Source organism: Ruditapes philippinarum, unplaced genomic scaffold (assembly GCF_026571515.1).
Source record: "Ruditapes philippinarum isolate M1 unplaced genomic scaffold, ASM2657151v2 ctg8166_1_1_1_1, whole genome shotgun sequence".
Classification (NCBI taxonomy): domain Eukaryota; kingdom Metazoa; phylum Mollusca; class Bivalvia; order Venerida; family Veneridae; genus Ruditapes; species Ruditapes philippinarum.
In genome coordinates, this window is record NW_026853485.1 from 89233 (window position 1) to 109975 (window position 20743).

Sequence of the window (20743 nt, forward strand, 5' to 3'; positions counted from 1 at the left end):
GATTACTCCAATAAAGAATATACATTGGAGAAATTGATATTTTTTGTATAAATCCACCAGAGTAATTCTTATACATATCCTGTTGTTGAAATATCAAACTATTGTACATCTCTAAATCATATCTACCAGTCTGACGTGACTCTGTGGCTATTTGAGAAAATTTCTTAGAATCAATACTTGTATCATTCAAATTTCCAGCTATAAGTTCTTGTGATGGAATTTCATCAAATTTTTCTAAAAACACTGAGAGAGGCTTTGCACCATATTTAAACTTATTTTGTAAAGATTTTCTAGTAGAACCTGTAATATTTCTACAATGACTTTCAGTGATGTCATGTTTAATTTTTCCTGAATATATTAAATTCACTAAATTGACATCAAACATTTTAATAACAACATTACAAGTACAATCTTGAAATTTGCATTTTCCTTTAGCACTAAATAAAGGTTTATCTGCTTTTCTAAGTAATTTAGTAGCTACCGATACTCTATGATTATGAAATACAAATACACAATATGGATTTGACCTTTTAACTATATCAACAAAAAATGGCTCCCAAGAATGCTTTTTAAAATATCTACCCTTTTGATTTAATTTTAAATTATCCCAATCTTTAGTTTCAAAATTTTCTGTAAAACATGTTTTTGGCAAAGAAAATGTAAAAAACTTGTCAGGAATGTTCATTCCAAGAATTTCTGATAGAGCTTCCTTTGAAATTTTATTTTGTTCTTCAATGTCGTTAGAATTGCCATTTCTTTTTTGCTGCAGTGTTTGAAAAGTTGTATTCATAAGGTCAGACAATGTATTATACAATGGAAACCTTTCATCTGTCTTGGGAATCTTTAACAGGTTTAACTTTTTTTTACATTTCAATATTGAAGTATACAAACAATGAAATTCTTTGACAGATGAAGGGTTATTTTCAAATGAAAAATTAAGCACGTCAGAAAAAAGAGACTTAAAATTCTCAAAGATTTTTTTGAGTTTATCAAAACCAATTTTATTTTCAAAAGCTTTTTCAATATTTTGAGAAGAAATAGTAGAACCAGAATTATTAAAAGTAGATTGCTCACTGGAGTAATGATGGTCATCTAAAACATCAGTACATGACTTAGTAGGTGATGCCATTGTATTTGGAGACTGACCTTGACTTAATTTATTATTATCCTCGGCATTGAACACCAGAGGAGACATTTCATCTTCATCCATACTATTATCTTTTTGGGCGGAAAAGTTATTGCAAAAGGCTGATGGGGTTTCATTAGGAGACTGACCTTGACTTAATTTATTATTATCCTCGGCATTGAACACCAGAGGAGACATTTCATCTTCATCCATACTATTATCTTTTTGGGCGGAAAAGTTATTGCAAAAGGCTGATGGGGTTTCATTAGCAGACTGACCTTGACTTAATTCATTATCATCCTCCACATTGAACATTACAGGAGACATTTCATCTTTATCATTACTATAATCTTTTTGGGCAGAAAAGTTATTGCAAAAGGCTGATGGTGTTTCATTAGGAGACTGACTTTGACTTAATTTATTATCATCCTCCACCTTGGACATTACAGGAGATATTTCATCTACATCATTACTATAATCTTTTTGGGCAAAAAGTTATTGCAAAAGGCTGATGGGGTTTCATTAGGAGACTGACCTTGACTTAATTCATTATCATCCTCCACATTGAACATTACAGGAGACATATCATCTTTATCATTACTATAATCTTTTTGGGCGGAAAAGTTATTGCAAAAGGCTGATGGGGTTTCATTAGGAGACTGACCTTGACTTAATTTATTATCATCCTCTGCATTTAAAACTAGAGGAGATATTTCATCTTCTTTATTTATGTTATCTTTTGGTAGAGATACCTTTTGAAAATTATTATCCAATGATTTCTTGGATAATGAATTTGTAATATTTGACCTAAATGCACAATCTGAAATGTCTGTTCTTTTTTTTAATTTATAAGCTTTACCTTTTACAGACAGAAAACTAGATGAAAATGTACACCCATCTAGACCACAAATAAAGTGAATATGTTTGTTGTCAAAAAAAGAATCATTCATTTTAAACTTATCAGCAATTATACATTTATAGTGGTACCACTGGTTGCACGATTCACATTCAACCATAGGAGATTGGTCTTCTGACCACATTTTTTTACAAATACAATAAACAGTTTTATGAGATTGTTTTATACTAAAAAATTTTCTATTTTTGGACCTTCTTTTGGCCCTTACTTTACAAGATGATAAAGAATCATTAGATGAATTTTCACTTGTAACTTTACAAGATGATTAAGAATCATTAGATGAATTTTCACTTGTACAGCTATACCTTTGGGGGCTTGTCAAGTGAGGAATGGGCCTGTCAGAACTGGGGGGACTTATACTTGAAGGACTTGTAATGTAGGGCATATCTGAATGAAAAGTGGGCACATGAGACCCAGAAGGACTTAAGCTGTGAGGACTTGACAAGTTGGGAATGGACATATCTGAATTTGGGGTATTTATACTTCCAGGACTTGTCAGGTGGGGCATGGACACATCTGAGGAACTAGGACTTGACATTTGGGGACTTAATTTGGGGTTTGGATTAAAAATTTGAGAATTTGACAAGTCATGTATTGGTTTATCTAAAATAGAAGGACTTAAGCTGTGAGGACTTGACAAGTTGGGAATGGACATATCTGAATTTGGGGTACTTATACTTTCAGGACTTTTTAGGTGGGGCATGGAAAAATCCAAGGTAGAAGAACTTAAACTTTCATGGTTTATTGACCAGTCAGAACCAGGATTGACACTTTTGAGTTTTGATTGGGGAAATGAGCTGTCAACACTGGGCGAGCTATAAAAGTGAGAACTCCTCAGGTCTGTGTCATCACTGCTAATATTAACTTTTTCCTTTAAATTTTTTTCATGCCTCATATAAAAAGTCTGCAAACGTTTCCTATTTCCTTTGGTATTTTTTACATTTGCTAAAAGGCAAGCTGCACCGAAATCTGAATTTGCCTGAAGATTATGCATATTTTTAATTGTTACAACTGATATCCACTATTGAATGATACCTAATATTGATTAAAGTTTCTTTATATTATGTACCGAATAGCATTAATATGATACAAAATCACAACAAGGAAAGCAGTCTCAAGTAGACATTCTTTTGAGATCAAATGGCATTTAAATGTCATGAAAAAGTACTTTATGTCATTTAAACATTATTTAAAGTAAGTAAGGATATAAACAAGAGCTGTCAGTATGACAGCACACTCGACTATTCTAAGTGCTTGATAGTAATGAAGCCTTGATAATGTAAAATATACTAAGTTCAAAAATGGCCTATTATCCTCTCAAAGAATTGTATTAAATCACAACTAGATTTAAAGAATATGAAAATATTTGTGGTATTAACAAATCTAGAACGTAAATTCTAAGTCGAAAAAGAGGCTAATTCTGACAAAATGCTAGACAGAGTTACCTCTCCTGTCTACAGGTTGGTTGCATGATGGTGAACAAGTGTGCAAAGTTTCAAAGCCATATGTCAAAAAAAATTGAGGTGGTACGCAAACTTTACTGTAAATTTTAGGTTGAACTAGAACTCCGTGAGTCGGATGTGTCGCCTTGTGAACAATATAATTTAGGAGAAATGGCCAGGACAAGAAAATTAACAAAGGGCAATAACTCAAAAATTAAGAAGTGCAGAGTACTGGTTCTTGTGCACTGCACTTCGGGTTATTGAAAGAAGCATGCATACAAAGTTTGAAGTCAATCCGAACTAATAGAGACTGAGTTATGCTCTGGACAAGCTTCAGGTGACGTCGACGCCAACACAGACGCCGCCGACACCGCCGACAAAAGTAACCCCTATATGTCGCCTAAAAGGCGACACAAAAAGGAGCCTTATTCTGTCAAAATAATCTAAGAGTTAGCTCCACCTGTCTACAGGTTGGGGGAATGATGGACAACAAGTGTGCAAAGTTTCAAAGCCATATGTCAATGGACTTGGAAAATATTTAAGGTGGTTTGCAAACTTTAACGTAAATTCATGACAATGTTACAGTCCGGACACGAATGTGTGTACCTATTTCCTATAATTGCGATAATGTAAAACTTTGAAATGATAGTGTGACCTTGACCTTTGAGGTAAAGATGTAACTTTAGAAGTCACACATCATCTTTATGTGGTAGACATTTGTGCAAAGTTATTTAAAAATCCCTCAATGTATGACACAGTTACAGTCCAGACATGAATGTGTATAATGTAAAACTTCAAAATGATAGTGTGACCTTGTTCTTGGACATAGGGACGTGACTCTTAGAAGCAACACATTGTCTTGATGTGGTAGACATTTGTGACAGGTTATTTCAAAATCCCTCAATTAATGACAAAGTTACAGTCCGGACATGAATTAAGTGGGGACGCACAGACGGACAGTTCGTGCGATTATATAATGCCTCCCTTCGGGGGCAGACGGTGCAATTACATTATGCCTTTCGGGGGGCATAATAACGTAGAAACGAATAATAAGTATTAAACGATAATAAATGGATATTTCCTGTAGTAATTTGCATACATTTTTGGAGATCTTCAACATTTTCTACATCTAATTTCACTGTGACCTTTGACCTAGATCTAAAAATCAAAGTTTTTCTTAAAACTCCAATTGTATATGTTTATCATTTCGAAATGAAAATAAATATTCTTGTTATTTTTCTACAAAATCCACCTTTATGGATCAAAAATGTAATTTTGAATTAAAAGTGCCAAAAAGTAACAAAAAGTTTATGAAACTGTTCTGGCCCTCATATTTCTATCATCATAAACATTTCTGTATAACAAAAAGAAAATTGGATGAATGCACAATGCTACTGCAATACTATCTGTACAAATTTAATTGGACAGGAATGATATAAAAATTGAATGATACATTTTTAAAAATCTTTCTGTTTTATCTTTTACTTTAAGCACCACTGGATTTTATCAAGTGCAAGGATCATTCCTTTCATTAAAATGAATAAGTCCATAATGGAATTTATCACACACCCGTGCCGATTTTGCGACTCCGTAAATATGGTATTGCACAACCGTGCATATATTTTGACGTGACTTCATTAGCGTTATACAAACATAGTGTAAATACGCGCTAAATGTTAGCGTTATACTATAGGCGCGTAAATGCAAAATGACCCTTATTTCACTTTAAACGGTCTTTATTTTGGATATGTGGTAAATAGAATATTTAATTCGTGTAAGTTCATTACTGAATTTATTGCACTCGTTGAATAAAATAATATTATGCTCGCCAGAGGCTCGCATAATATAATTTTATTCAACTCGTGCAATAAATTCACTCATTCAATATCCTCTATATATTCAATACCCTCAATAATCATGTTGAAAGTGTTTAGTATCACACATGTCAGCAATAAATGAAGAAATAAAATATGGATGGTGTCAATTAGTATTAGATAAGTGATCCGATCTTACATTTCAGTATACAGCAGATAATAAAGTGTTCTAGATTACAATATTACTATTCATCATATAAACATTGATAAACATTGTTGCAATATACGCCTGTCACAGATGCTTTTGACAGAGATATGGGCATTATAGATATGCACATAGGAGATATGCTCCTGGCAATATCCAGGAAATATCTGGATATATTATCCTCTTTAGTGATTTTTTATCTGAACTTTGACCCCTATGAGTGACCTTGACCTTGGCGGCAGTGACCTAAATTTTGCATGTGACACTCTGTCTCACATTATAGTGAATATTTGTACCAAGTTATATTGAAATCCCTCTATGCATGTAGAAGTTTTGTTCCTGACAAGCATTTTTCAAAGAACTCTAAGTGTGACCTTGACCTTTGACCTTAAGGCCTTGTTCATGCACGTAACAAGGCTTCTCATAGTGGTGAATATTTGTATGAAATTTCATTAGAATTCCTTAATATGCGTAGGATATATGCTCTGGACAAAATCTATATTTTATCATCTTATATTAATCATGTTAATGACTATTTGTGTTTTAATCCCTCAATAAAAGATGACAAAATGGTCCCAATACACATTTTCATATTTTAATCTGAAATTTGACCCCTATGTGTGACCCTGACCTTGGTCCCAGGGACCTGAATTTTGCATGCGACACTCTGCCTCACAATAGTGAACATTTCTGCCAACTTATATTGAAATCCCTTAGTGCATGTAGAAGTGCATGTAGAAGTTTTGCTTCGAACAGGCGTTTTTTCAATGACCTCTAAGTGTGACCTTTACCTTTGACCTAGAGGCCTGGTTCATGCAAGCGGCATGGCTTCTCGTAAGTGGTGAAAATTTCTATTAAGTTTCATGAAATTCCTCCATGGGTGTAGGAGATATGCTCCGGACAGAAATTGGACGCCATCCGCCCAGTCCAGCTACCCGCCCTCCAGGGGGGAAACTATAATACAACCTGTTTTTTCGAAAGGTCGTTTAAAGAGGAATAACTTTTTTAAGAAGTATTCCATAACAATATTAAAATGATAAAATTTTACTGTTTTTATCAATATTTGAAACACAAATTGGAAAATATGTCAAAGTAGACCAATCCAATTTAAGATAGACAAGGGTTATTGAAATAATAAAGTTACATAAACTTACTGTGAACACACACCCTCCTGGCCTGAAATTATATATATATCACAATCTGCATCAATAATCACTGATCTGTAAATCAAACATACATACATTTTAACATGATACAATAAACAATACCTCTCACAAACCTTATTGTAAAGTAGCAAAAAATAAAACAAGGGCACCACTAGATGCATTATATGCCACAAAAGTATTTTTTTAGTAAAGATCAAGCATTTGTAAGACATGGTAATATTTCATATGAATATCATATTATGAATAATTGTGGAAAATGAAGACATTTTTAGGGTATATAATTAATATACTCATTGTAAAAAAATCACCCTTTGAAGTTTAATAGGTGTTAAACTGTCAAACAATATTAAAGTCATTTGATATTGGCCTTTGACCTTGTGACCCCAATATAAATATGGACTTTTTATTCAATAAAGGCAATCATTCTATTAAGTTTGAACACTGTAAGACGAATGGAACTTGTGGTCTGCTCCAGAAACCACAATTTTCAGTGTTAAGGTCATTGTGACCCTGACCTTTGGACCCTAAAATCAATAGGGGTTATGTATTGGACATGGCTGTTCATCTTATTAAATTTAACAGCTGTATGTTGATTAATACTTCAGTTATTGAGCGAAAACCGTTTTCAGTTTTAAGGTAATACTGACTTTGACCTTTGATCTTGAGACCAAAAAATGAATAGAGGTCTATTACTCAATATTGACAATCATCCTATGAAGTTTAAATATTGTGGGCCAAATGGAACTTTAGTAATGCTCCGGAAATCAAAATGCTAACGAACGGACAGAAGTCCTTACGAATGATACATTGTGTGACTTATCCTTTGATCTTTTTAGCCACACAACGCACACAAGATTGCATTTGTGAAGAAATGCTATGCCACCGCATTTAACCTATGCCCCCCCCGGGACAGGGCCAATTTGACCCCAGGGCTATAATTTGAACAATCTTGGTAGAAGTCTACCACACAATGCCTTATGCAAATTATCTATGCCCTACACCTTGTGGGTCTTTACAAGAAGATTTTTAAAATTTATTCTTATAATTCCTTTTGATTGCCACTGCAAATAGATTTCTTCATCAAATTCTTTGAACAACTTTGGAAGGCCTTTACCCAAGGAATAATCCTGCTAAGTTTGGTTGAAATTGGACTGTTGTTTTTTTCACAAGAAGATTTTTTAAGTTCACTATAAAATCTATATAACACACACACACACACACACACGCACCACACCACACCTCACCACACCACTCCACACCACACACTTACACACAGGTGAATCGCTATATGCCTTTACAGACACCACACACACACAGGTGAATCTCTATATGCCTTCACAGATGCTGCGGTGGCATAAAAAGACACACAAGTAAAAACGTGATGAATAGGATGAAAGACAATTTACTGTTACCCATTGTTGTCCAAGTCACACAATGTATCATTCATAGACAGACGGACACCATGGGGTATAAAATAATATGTCCGAAATTCTTTCGAGCATATAAAAAGGGATCACTTTAAATTTTTGATATATCAGGTCCCAGTGACCTTAACCTTTTGACCTGAAATTGGGTGTGGTTGATAGAACTCATAAAGGTATATTTTTATAAAGTTTATGTGTTAAATGAAGTTGAATTGTTAATAAGCACAGATATCAGTGACCATATTCGTGAACACAAGTCCTATATAAGTCTATATAAATAAATTACCCCATAGGCAGGGGCCAATGTTGACTCATGGGGCATAATTAATATATGTTCTGTTTGAGTTCACAAGGCAATACTGCATATCTAATATCTGAGCTCCAGGCATTGAACCTACATTAAGGCTTAACCATATTCTTCCACTGCCTGTCAATATTTTTACCTGAGGAACAAGATTTAGATGCATTTAGTAGCGGACCACAAAGCAATACCACACGAAAATATTTATGCTTTAGGCATTTTAATTTGAGAAAATAAAGATTAAATGTGTGTTTTTCATATACACAGCTATATAAATTGTTATTCTAGGGCGGGAGCCAATTTTGACCCCAAGGCCATAATTTTGACAACCTTGTTAGCTGTCTGCTACACAATTTTTCAAGCCAAATATCAAACCTCAAGCCATTATCACTTCAGAGAAGGAGTTTTTCCTATACATTCACTATGGGAGGGCCAAATTTAACACTAAAAGCAAAATTTGAACAATTTTGGCAGAAATATATACAAAATACAAAAGGTATATTTGAATATTCTTGGAAGAGGTCAACTACACAATGTTTCGTGCCAAATATGTAATCTCTAGCCCATGTCAAATTAGAGGAGATTTTTACTAAATAAGGAAATACCTATGACCCTCATCCCCAATTTGTTTGAGGCAATTTTCACATTAGAGAAAAAATTTGAACAAATTTGGAACTTTGGTAGAAGATGCACTGGTACTTTAGTTATGTACTTTCAGACAAGGAGATTTTTTTAAGTTGCATTTTACAAACTCCTTTACTTGCCTACTTGACATATATTTGCAACAGACTGGAACCTTTTGAACAACTTTGTAGGGGCACCACCCAAGGATCATTCCTGTTTAGTTGGTTAATGTGCAGTTACTGGTGTCAGAAGATATGTTCTTAAAGTGTATAAAGCCATATCTTTGATATGTTATTATTGCAAAATTTATATCTATATTATGATCAGAAGAGATGCATAATACCTGTAAAAGAAAGAATAGTGCTTTCTTATTTATTGACATTGAGTGAAACATGCCCCAAATAATCAATAAAACAAGTGAAAATAGTAGGAGAATATTTTGTTCTGGAACATTTTATTCTAATTTACATACAATAATCATGTATGTTAATTCAGAGATTCATTCTTTGTTGCAACTTTTTCGAAAAATCACCAAACGGTATTGAAAACAAAGTAATTTTGCTAATTTTAGAGCTTTACATTTTTTTTCGTCAGATATAGCTTTACACACTTTAAAAGGAGGATCATGATAGCTGTCAGAATCCCTAAAGAAAGCCCAACACGACAAAATTGAAAATGTTGCAGGCTCGGTTTGATTGAGCCTGTTCATGGACGGTACTGGAAAGTGCAAGTTACCGTCCACGCCCCCTAGCACCGGCTTAAGCAGAATTCAACATTTAAACATGAAATAGTAAAATTTTGAATTTAGAAACATCCGCAGATGTGTTCATACGGCGGTTATCATGGAACCTTCAATGTGACACAGTAGTGCCATTCCATGAAAAGCGGCGTATGGTCCCCAATTAAAAAAAACTTTCACTTTTATCAAACTTAAGCTATCTGCAAAGTTTCTTTTTGTATCTTCCAAGGCTTGTTCTTGTCACACAACTCGATAAAACTTAATTTGGAGATTCTATCTGTGTTTAAGTGTCTTTAATTTTTTTTGGTTGGGTTCAACGTCGCATCAACAATGTGTAGGTCATATGGGGACTTTCAAGCTTTAATAGTGCCCCTCTATACATTAATTCAGGTACAAAGGGGCACCTGAGTAGAATCAAAGACAGTCCGTAACCTAGATAGATAGCTTTCTCCCATGAAAATATGGAGTTGCTGATGCTGCTCGAACCTAAAGTGGTGAGGGGCAAGGAATGTGATGTCAAAGACCTTAACCACTTGGACACCAATGCTCCATTAATGTCTTTTAACATTATAGACATATATTTAAAATTAAAAATGCATCACACATTATTAGTATAAACAAATATGCTTAAAATCATAAAACTTTCATTGTGAGCTTGATATGATAAAATAATAGCAATGTCATATTTTGCCACTTATTTCCCTGTGAATCCCTTTAAATTTAAATTAAACAAAAAAACTAGAATGCAAATAAACCAGAGTTGTTGATTGAACAGCGCACTTACCTATTCTTAGCACTAGATAGTACAACAACATTTTGGATTATGTTGGAATTGACAAAGAGGAAGATTCCATTAAAAAAATGACAATCATGAGATTAATTGACCCTACCATTGTTCTAAAATGGGACATATTTCAGTCAAAATCAACGTACTTTGTATTCATTAAATATCTCCTGAAAATTTTTAGGATTTAAAATGATGTTTTAAGTATTTAAGTGATATTTATACAACAACCCATGCCTTTCAAATTGGGAATTTTCACCGCAATAAACTTCAAAATTGGGAAAAATTATCAAAAATATTGGCCAATTTTGGAGCCAAATAAGCGTTTAAAGACTACAATGAAAGTAAATAAACAATGTGTCTCTAATCAAAAACAAAGGTCTGTTTTCTGCTTGGAAAAATCTTCCATTCATTTGGGAATTTGTAAGCAATCTTTTTAGGAATTTAAGCCATTTTTGTCAATTGGGAAGACTCCTTTTTTCGGAACAGCGGAAAAAAGTCACTGTATCTTAGTATTTTATTACCTCCTTTTCTTGAGACAAGTTCTCAAATTTTTAACTTATATTTTTTATTAAGGACAAAAAAGGATGCTACATGTATAATATCTGGGCATCTGTATGTACACATGTCTACTACAAAAATCACAAATTTAGTAATTATTTGAAACCTAGGACAGAGCTGATTGGCCTATGAAAAAGTATTTGAAGAAATTCTTCTTTCCAAATATTCAAATTCTGTGCATGGTAATTTCACATTAGAAAGGTCAGGAAGATGAAAGTACAAACTAACAATTTGCACATTGTCTCATAGTTTACATTTCTACGAAGTCAGTGCCTTATAATACGGAAGTATTCCATCTTTCTTGTTGATTTTCCAATGATAAGCTACATGAAAGAGTTTGACAATGACTCCGCTATCATAATAGGTCTATTTTTTCATTGAACAACTTTGGTAGAGGACCTACAGATGATAGAATATAAAAATACATCATAGCTCTTGATTTTGAACTTTCAGACAGAAGATTTTTCAAGTTTTAATTATATGTACATAATAAAATCTATTATTCTGGGACAGGGCCAATTTTGACCTAAGGGCTATAGTTTGAACAATTTTGTTAGAGCACTATTACACAATGTTTCATGGCAAATATCTTACCTTTAGCCTTTGTCATTCCAAGTACATGATTTGTAAAGTTTTTACTATATATAAATAAGGAAAGCCTATGTCAAACTAGTGTGGGGACAATTTTGACATTGGTACAGGACCTACAGATGATATCATATACCAAATATCAAAGCTCTGGGTCAACTACTTTCAGATCCTTTTTCTGGCCCTGTGACCTACTTATGCAACAAACGGAATGCATGTTGACAACTTTGAAAGAGGACCAGCAAAAGAAGTTAGATTAATGTGCAGTCACTGGTTTAAAAGGAAATGTTGTTTAAAGACACAACTACGGATGGTGGGGGATCACAATAGCTCACCATGAGCACATCATACTCAGGTGAGCTAACAACAACAGAATATAACTTTAAACAGAATATTAGAGATATATTATGCACATTTAGATTTAAAAGCTTATATTTCATTTGCTAAAATATAATTATATATAGCATAACAGTATATACTATTTTGATGGAATTTTGTCTGCTTGTTAAAATGCTTGAACATTTTTCAAATGCCACCATATTTTTACATAGTGCATATGTCTCTGGCACATAATTTGTATTATATTTATTTGTTTATAATGCAAAAGGTAAAAAATGCATGTTTGCAAATTTTGTGCATAAGGGACTTCATTTAAACCAATGACATAGCTTAGTCTAGAATATTAGCCACACTGACAAGTAATTTAATAGCAGAATAACAATTTAATACTTTTACAAACAAAAAATAACTTGTAAGCTTAAAATTGATTTCATTTTTTTTTGTAAATTAAAAAAAATTATAACATACTTACTTTTTTGTACAGTTTTTACCAAATTGAAAGTATCAAAACTAATAAAAGGAAAATAAACAACAGTTCTTATAAGATGCAAAGTTGATTGTCACAATATATTTGGTTCAGCAACTGTTTACATACTTCGGTTCAGGGCAGTTGATTTAGGATGAATTTTAAAAAAATATTTTGCAATTATTTCAGCACCACATCTAAACGTTATTTAATAAAATGTGCTTTTTTCATTTATATATTTCAAGTATGTTATATGTGCCTATTTTTGGGTTTGACTGTCTAATAAGGGAATATGTGGCTATTTTCCATACCAGTATTTTAGATGCTCTAAAATAAGTTATTAATCTATGTCTTAGTATAAAAGACATACCAAACATAAACATAATAACTGAGATCATATAAAGTATATCCAGCAGAGGCAAATACTATTTCCCAAGACAGATGCTTTGATATTTGCAAAACAATCATTTACAGTATTAAAATGTGCATTACATATCTTCATAAATCAAAAACTCAATAAATTTTCAACTGAAAAACATTAATAACATTTCATTACCCAGCATATTGTTTCATGTCATATTTCTAAAACATAATATTCAATATATTTTACACCAAATTATTCACAAATATCAGGATTTATCAACTTGAAACAGTGTATTCTTGAAGTAGTAAATTAACATACACAGTTCAAAAGTTTTTTGTGATCAACTTTAGAAGGAAATATTCTACGAAAAAAGGCACAGTCAAGAAAAAAGAGATTTTGTTAAATAATGAAACAAGACCTATCCACAGACAACATGCTACACTTTTCTCGGTGCTGAATGGTAATATTAAAGTCCAAGTTGAAGAAGGGGCATAACTTAGCAAAAAATAATTTAAAGATTATCTGCCATTTGTTACAATAACTTAATCTACCACTTTTTAAGTGAATGGCTCTGAAGTGTCATATAACCCTAAGGTCAACTGAATATAGAGCAAGACAAAATTGACCCAAGGGGGCATTATTTAACAAATCAACTGATTTTATAGAAACAAGCCCAGAGTTTTTTGGTTTCTTCTCAAGAGATATTTCTATAAAAGTCAATGCATTTAAGCTGTCTACCAATCAAGCAAAAATTCAACAAACTGTTAAGAAACAATTGCTTTCTTTTAAGTTTATTAAAAACTTATAATATGCATAAATACTTTTTACTTTTGCACAGGTCATCCAATCAAAATAAATCTAGCATGATTGTCAGACAACAGCCTGTGTTTGGTAAACATAAATAACACAGTAATGATTCTTGTTTGTAACTTATTTTACAGTCCAAGTAAGGGGCAGTTTCATATGGGCAAAGTGCTGATGCCAAGATATTATGTCACTTTTTATAGTAAAATTAGTATGGTCCTGGAAGGAAATACATCAATTTTTTTTCAATCATCAGACTGAGCAGACAAAAACTTAGTATGTACAATCGCTGACACTCTGTACGGTTTTATAATTCTTCTGGTTTATATGGGAAAGACAACAATAGGTAATATTATCCATATTTTATTTATGCTCAATGTAAGTGAAAAGTTTATAAATTACCTGCACTATACTTTTCTTTTTACTGACTTGATGCCATTCCTGTAAACAAACAGAATACCTGGCATTTAATGATAAAAGAATCAGAGTATACTTTTACAAAAAGACTCAGACATTATCATTTTGTTATGTCATTATTTATGTGATTGGAAACTTGACATGAGTTTACCCAATTTATTTTTCTGAAAAAGTTATTGTTACTTAAATAAGGTGGATACCATACAACTGTTACCTTTATAACAAAATCAGGTACTTAAAACAAGAGGGCCATGATGGCCCTGAGGTCGCTCACCTGTACACAGTTTAAACCCCAGGGCTTTTATTTGAACAAACTTGGTAGACACCCATTAGAAGAAGTTTCATGCTAAACATCTAAGGTCTAGCTGGTCAAGTTTTTTCTTTACACATATAGTTAAAAACAATGACACACCTGGGGCAGGGCCAGTTTTGACCCAAGGGCTTTTATTTGAACAATCTTTGTAGACACTTACTAGAAAATGTTTCATGCTTAATATCTAAACTCTAGCTATTTGTTTTTTTTTTCAAAGAAGATTTTTAAGTTTTTGCTATAAACATATAAAGAAAATCAATGACCCCCGGGGCGGGGCCAATTTTGACCCCAGGGCTCTTATTTGAACAAACTTGGTAGACACCCATTAGAACATGTTTCATGCTAAATATCTTAGCTCTAGCTCTTTGGGTTCTTTAAAAGAAGATTTCTTAAGTTTTTACTATATGCATATAGGGAAAATCAATGACCCCCTGGGGCGGAGCCAATTTTGACACCAGGGCTTTTATTTGAACAAACTTGGTAGACACCCATTAGAGGATGTTTCATGCTAAATATCTTAGCTCTAGCTCTTTGGGTTCTTTAAAAGAAGATTTTTTAAGTTTTTACTATATGCATATAGGGAAAATCAATGACCCCCTGGGGCAGAGCCAATTTTGACCCCAGGGCTTTTATGTCAACAAACTTGGAAGACACTCACTAGAAGATGTTTCATGCTAAATATCTAAGCTCTAGCTCTTTGGGTTTTTTAGAAGAAGATATTTAAAGTTTTTTTCTTTTGGTTGCCATGGCAACCAGAGTTCTGCATGGAATTAAATTCTTTGAACAATTTTCAAAGGTGACCACCAAAGGAACATTCCTGTGAAGTTTGGATGAAATTGGCTTAGTGGTTTATGAGGAGATGTCATTTAAAGTAAAAATTTACGGATGACGGACGGACGCCGATCACAAAAGCTATAAGTTACACCCTTGGTCCCAATTCTAAGTATGTATGTCAAATAACAAGAAAGCAGGCCAAATGGTGTCTATAATATCTAAAATAGTTCAGCTGATATCAAAATTCAATTCAACATAAAAACCCCTTCACCAAATTTCAAGACTGTACATCAAATAATGGCTATAATTTGAACAATTTCTGAAGAGGTCCACTACACAATGTTTCATACCAAATGTTTAAGCGAAAGCTTTAATAGTGTAATAACAGAATAAAAGATGAATATTTGTTCTTACTAAAACATATAAAAATTCAATGAATGGGGCAGAGGCAATTGTGATAAAAGGGCTATAATTTGAACAATCTAAATTTAAGTCCAATATACAATGTTTCATGCCAAAAATATAAACCCAGCCCTTAAAAGAAAGATTATTTTTTAAGATTTACTACATACTTATAAGAAAAATCAATCCCTAGGGCAAGGCAAATGTTGACCCAAGGGCTATAATTTGAAAAATTTTTGTAAAGCTTCATTAGCTACCTACAAAATATCCAAGCTCTAGGCCTTGCAGTTTCAGAAAAGATCATTTTCATCAATTTTTTACTATATATACAGAATGAAATCAATGACCCAGTTTTGACTTAAGGACTATTATTTGAAATATTTCAGTAAAGGTCTACTACACAATGTTTCATGTCAAATATCTAATCTGTAGCCTTTGTCACAGAGAAAAAGATTTTTTAAGTTTTTACTGTATACATATAAGGAAAATTAATTACCTAGGACATGCACTTTCAAAGAATAATAACTTAAAAGACTTGATTTCAACGTATATAAAAAAACAAAAACGAAGCGAAAAAGGCCTAATGCATTCCGACTTGGTGCCGGCCTTGTATTTGGGCTACGGCCATGAGACTTGGTGGCTGTGTAGTACTTCCTCTAGCGTGTCCAACAGTCCAAATTGCAAGCGAATCGGACCTACGGTTGGCACACAGTGACAATTGTCGCACCCGTTTTTTTTAGAAACTTTGAGCGCAAACGTATATAAAAAAAAAACAAAAACGAAGCGAAAAAGGCCTAATGCATTCCGACTTGGTGCCGGCCTTGTATCTGGGCTACGGCCATGAGACTTGGTGGCTGTGTACTACTTCCTCTTACAATTCCAACAGTCCAAATTGCAAGCGAATCGGACCTACGGTTGGCACACAGTGCCAATTGTCGCACCCGTTTTATAGCCCTCCTGACACAGATGTTTAATTGAGCAAAACCATTTGAACAATTTACAGCTTCATGCTCGGAACATTCCAGGAATTTTTTTCATAAAATTTGACCCAGTGGTTTCTGATAAGAAGTTTTTGTATAAAATGTTGACAACTGACACACAGACACACTGACGGACAATGGAAGCCAAACAAATTGTGATCACATTTTTGAAAAGGAGCCATATTTAAAGTTGATATATATAATTAAGTGTCCTATTTAAGGCTGAAGTTGTGTGAACAAAATTAATTGCAGTAATTGTATGTTTACAAGTAAAATATAATTGCTAAATGTTTGGTTATATATTATGTTTTCTGTGTGTTTTTCTCTGTTGGTTTTGCTTACTTTTTGGTTGGGTTTAATGTTGCACCAACACAGTATAGGTCATATGGTGACTTTCCAGCTTTACTGCAGGAGGAAGACTCAGGTGCCCCTCTGTACATTATTTCAGGCAAAACCTGGCCTGAGTAGAACCAGCAACGTTCCGTTAGTTATCTGGATAGCTTTCTAACATGAAAAATCCAAAGTCGCTGACATATACTATTATATAAGTTGAACAGAATGCTGATAAAGGTGCATTTATACCTCATTGTCATCCATTCTTTTTTCGGATCCAACACTTGGTGTCACTTCTGCTGAAAGAGTCCATTAATATTGATTTGTATATACAATGTGATATTAATTGAGACATTACTGGTAATTTCATACAAATAAAAAATGAAACAAGAACTGTAACTGTAAGTGATAACATGGATGCCCTAAAGTTTTTTTACAGGTAAAGATCATTCAGCCGTCAATCCTAGACAAATGTCAATGAAAAGGTCACCAATTTTTCAGTGTTGGGAAAAGAAAACCTTAAAGGTTGAGGTCTTTTAGTGGTAAAAGTCACAGAAGTATTTACCAATGGAAAATTGATTGCGGACAAGTATAAAATTATTTTGTTCAAAAATAACAAAGTTATGACAAATATTAAAGTTTTTTTAAACATAAAAATGTAGCATTTGATATGCCCAATTTTCCCCTTGGTAACCTAGGTTTGGTTTTTAGCCTCAGTGCAAGAGAAACAAACAAGTCACCAGTACAATTCCTTGATCAGGGGAACATTATGGCTTGTCCCCGACAAAGTTTAAACCTACAGTGTCAGCAATCCTGAAACTACTAGTCTGTCACATTAACCACTTATTACATACAAACAGTTAATTGTAGTATGCCTGACTGATACAAGTCTACAAAATTTAGGATAAGAATTGGAGTTTCTTCAAAAAATAAATTTATCTTATGTCTATTAAAATATTGAAATTATTGTACCATCTTTTTTCATATCTAATTTTATAGCTCTATGTAAATATAAGACTGTTAAAGCCTTTCCTGTTTGCAGAGCCCTGGAAATAACATGTTTGAACCTTTCAGGATAAAAATTAACATCAAATATTTTGCATTTTAACAAGATTACCTATTTCAGCTCTGCTTGATGTTTCTCTCTCGTCTCTGTAATGTGGGTCTGGTAATTCCCTGCAAATACAGACAAAATGTATGTTAAGTGTATAATTAAAAATATAATTAAAACTTAATTTGTATCAAATTCATTTAATAAATTTAGTGCAAAATGAATTATGGATGTCGAGTCAACTCTTCCCGTGGTCAGCTCCTCACCTTTTTGGTCAATTCGTCCCCTACTTTTGGTCAACTCGCCCTCAAAGAGTCAACACATCCCTAATATGAAGAGTCAACACATCCCTAATATGGTCAACCTGTCCCCTACTTTTGGTCAAGTTGTCACTATTATGTTACTTATAAAATTAATCAATGTTTGTAAAACAGTTCATTTATGTAAAAAGTAACTCTTAGAATATCTAAATGAATTTGATTAAATATAATAACGTCTTTATACATGATCTTTTCTAAGCGCACATGATCTATACATGTAATAAAAATGTTGATATTGTTTTATTTGGTGGGATTTCTATATGGGGAAATAATAATATGAAATGCACGAAACAGACATTGAAATAAACATTTTGAAGTAAGCATTTGAATAATCTTGACAAAAATGAAATATACTGATAAAAATGTGATAACTTATGATAGTTTATAACTGCATACGAAAAAAATGATTTTTATACATTACATGTTATTGCAATGTCAAGATTGTCTTTGTGTTGTTCTTTTGTTGTTTGTAATATAAAAATGACAAAGTTGCAATGCTGTAACACAATTGTGTATATCAAATTTATCCAAAGAATGAACAAATTCAAAGGAATTTTCCTATTCACATAATGCCTTTGCGTTTGAAAGGGCGGGGCTAACTGTAAATCGGTTATATACATGAGTTTAAGAAACTTCTATATATAAACTGTAACCTATACATGGTTTCTTTTAAATGACAAATTTATTCCTCTATAATAATTTATAAAATATTAGAAAAAATACCGTGGGGGAGTTAGGGGATGAGTTGACCATAGGACGAGTTGACCAAAAAGGTGACAAGCTGACCACGGGACGAGATGACTCGAAATCGAATTATGGGTCAGAGCTAGCCCTTAATATATGCCTGTATTAACCTTTTAAGGGCATGGCTGAAAAAATTTAGGGGGTCCATACTGGATAGTGAAAACTACTTATCTGACCTGAGTCCTTATTGGCAGATGGACCCACAATAAATGTAGACTACCAACCTACCAATCTTCATCAAATCTGTATCACTTTACAAAGAACATCCAATATGTAATTTAGTCGTAACTTGTCAAAATGACCCTCAACATTCTGTGCAATGTGTATGTCAGTCAAAAGCTATACATAACTTATGTTTTGTGAAATTATATATATATTATAGCGACAGAAAATAAATTTTGATTTGTGCCAAGTGGAAACCCTGCCCTCACTGGCAGATTGACCCTCACTAAACGTAGAATACCAACTTTTTTATATCCATCAAGCTGTATTACTTTACAAAGAACATCCAATATGCACTCTGTATATTCTTTGTAGTACACCCTCAATCTGTGGTTATCATCATTACAGAAAGACACTGATAAAGAATCCCTTACAGCCAGGGAATGTGGCATTGGATAATGAACAAGCCCTCTTAGAAAATAACAAGTAAAGGTGACAATTCTTACGGAAAAAAGTTGACAAGGTTTTACAGAAATTTTCTTGTGGGATGTAGCCTGTCTTCAGCTACAGAGCTCTATAAAATAGAAAAAAGCGGTGTGAAGTTACGTCAGCTTCTCAGCTAATGACTGCAAACAGGCGAGTGAACGTGGCCCCATTAAATGCTGATTAATGTTTTTTAAATTAACTAGCACGGACTCTTACTTTCGCTAAGGATGGCCATTCCATCGGGTCATTGAAATCAAACAGCATGTTGAGAAGATGAACTATATTTGTATGTTAGCACCGTTTATAAAAATTATAACTTGACTTTTTGTACGGTACACCGGTTTTGTTGTCGATGGAAGTTTGTTCCATAGCTTGATTTCGGTCTCGGTATACGCTACAATAATAAAAATCAGAAGAAACAAACCAATCAAAATAATCAGCATTGCATTTTTTTTATTTAGGGAGGGGAATGGTTTAGGGTGCTTACTGTATAAGTGGATATTTCAGTGTGTCAAAAGGTTAGGAAATTTAGAATTCTTATGATCCCTTTTTCAAAATTCGATTTTATTTAGTTTTGCCCATTATTTGTTGTTGTTTTTTTTTTTCGTTTAGGATACACACATTTTTTCATTTGGGGACCTTATGCTGCTTTCCATAGAATGGCACTAACTTGTCAGATCGAACGTTCCATGATAACCGCCATATGAACATATATGCAGATGTTTCAAAATTCAAAAAAATTACCAGTTCATGTTAAATGTTGAATTCTGCTTAAGTCGGTGCTAGGGGGCGTGAACGGTAGATTGTAATTATCGCTTCCGTGATTAAACCGAGCCTGCAACTTGTTTTTAATTTTGCAACTTTGCTTTCAAATGGTTGGTTTAAAATTGAATCCAAGATAAATCCATTACACAAAGTTAGCAGGTAAATGTTAACGGCAGAGATTTATCAGATTTACCCGCCTATGAGTTATACAAACACGTGTTTGTGAATGCTATTAATTTGTAATTCCGATATTTTTACAATTACAGTACGACTACGATACTATTGACTAAAATGACACCGAAGTGGTCTATGTCAGCCAACAGCAAGATTTAT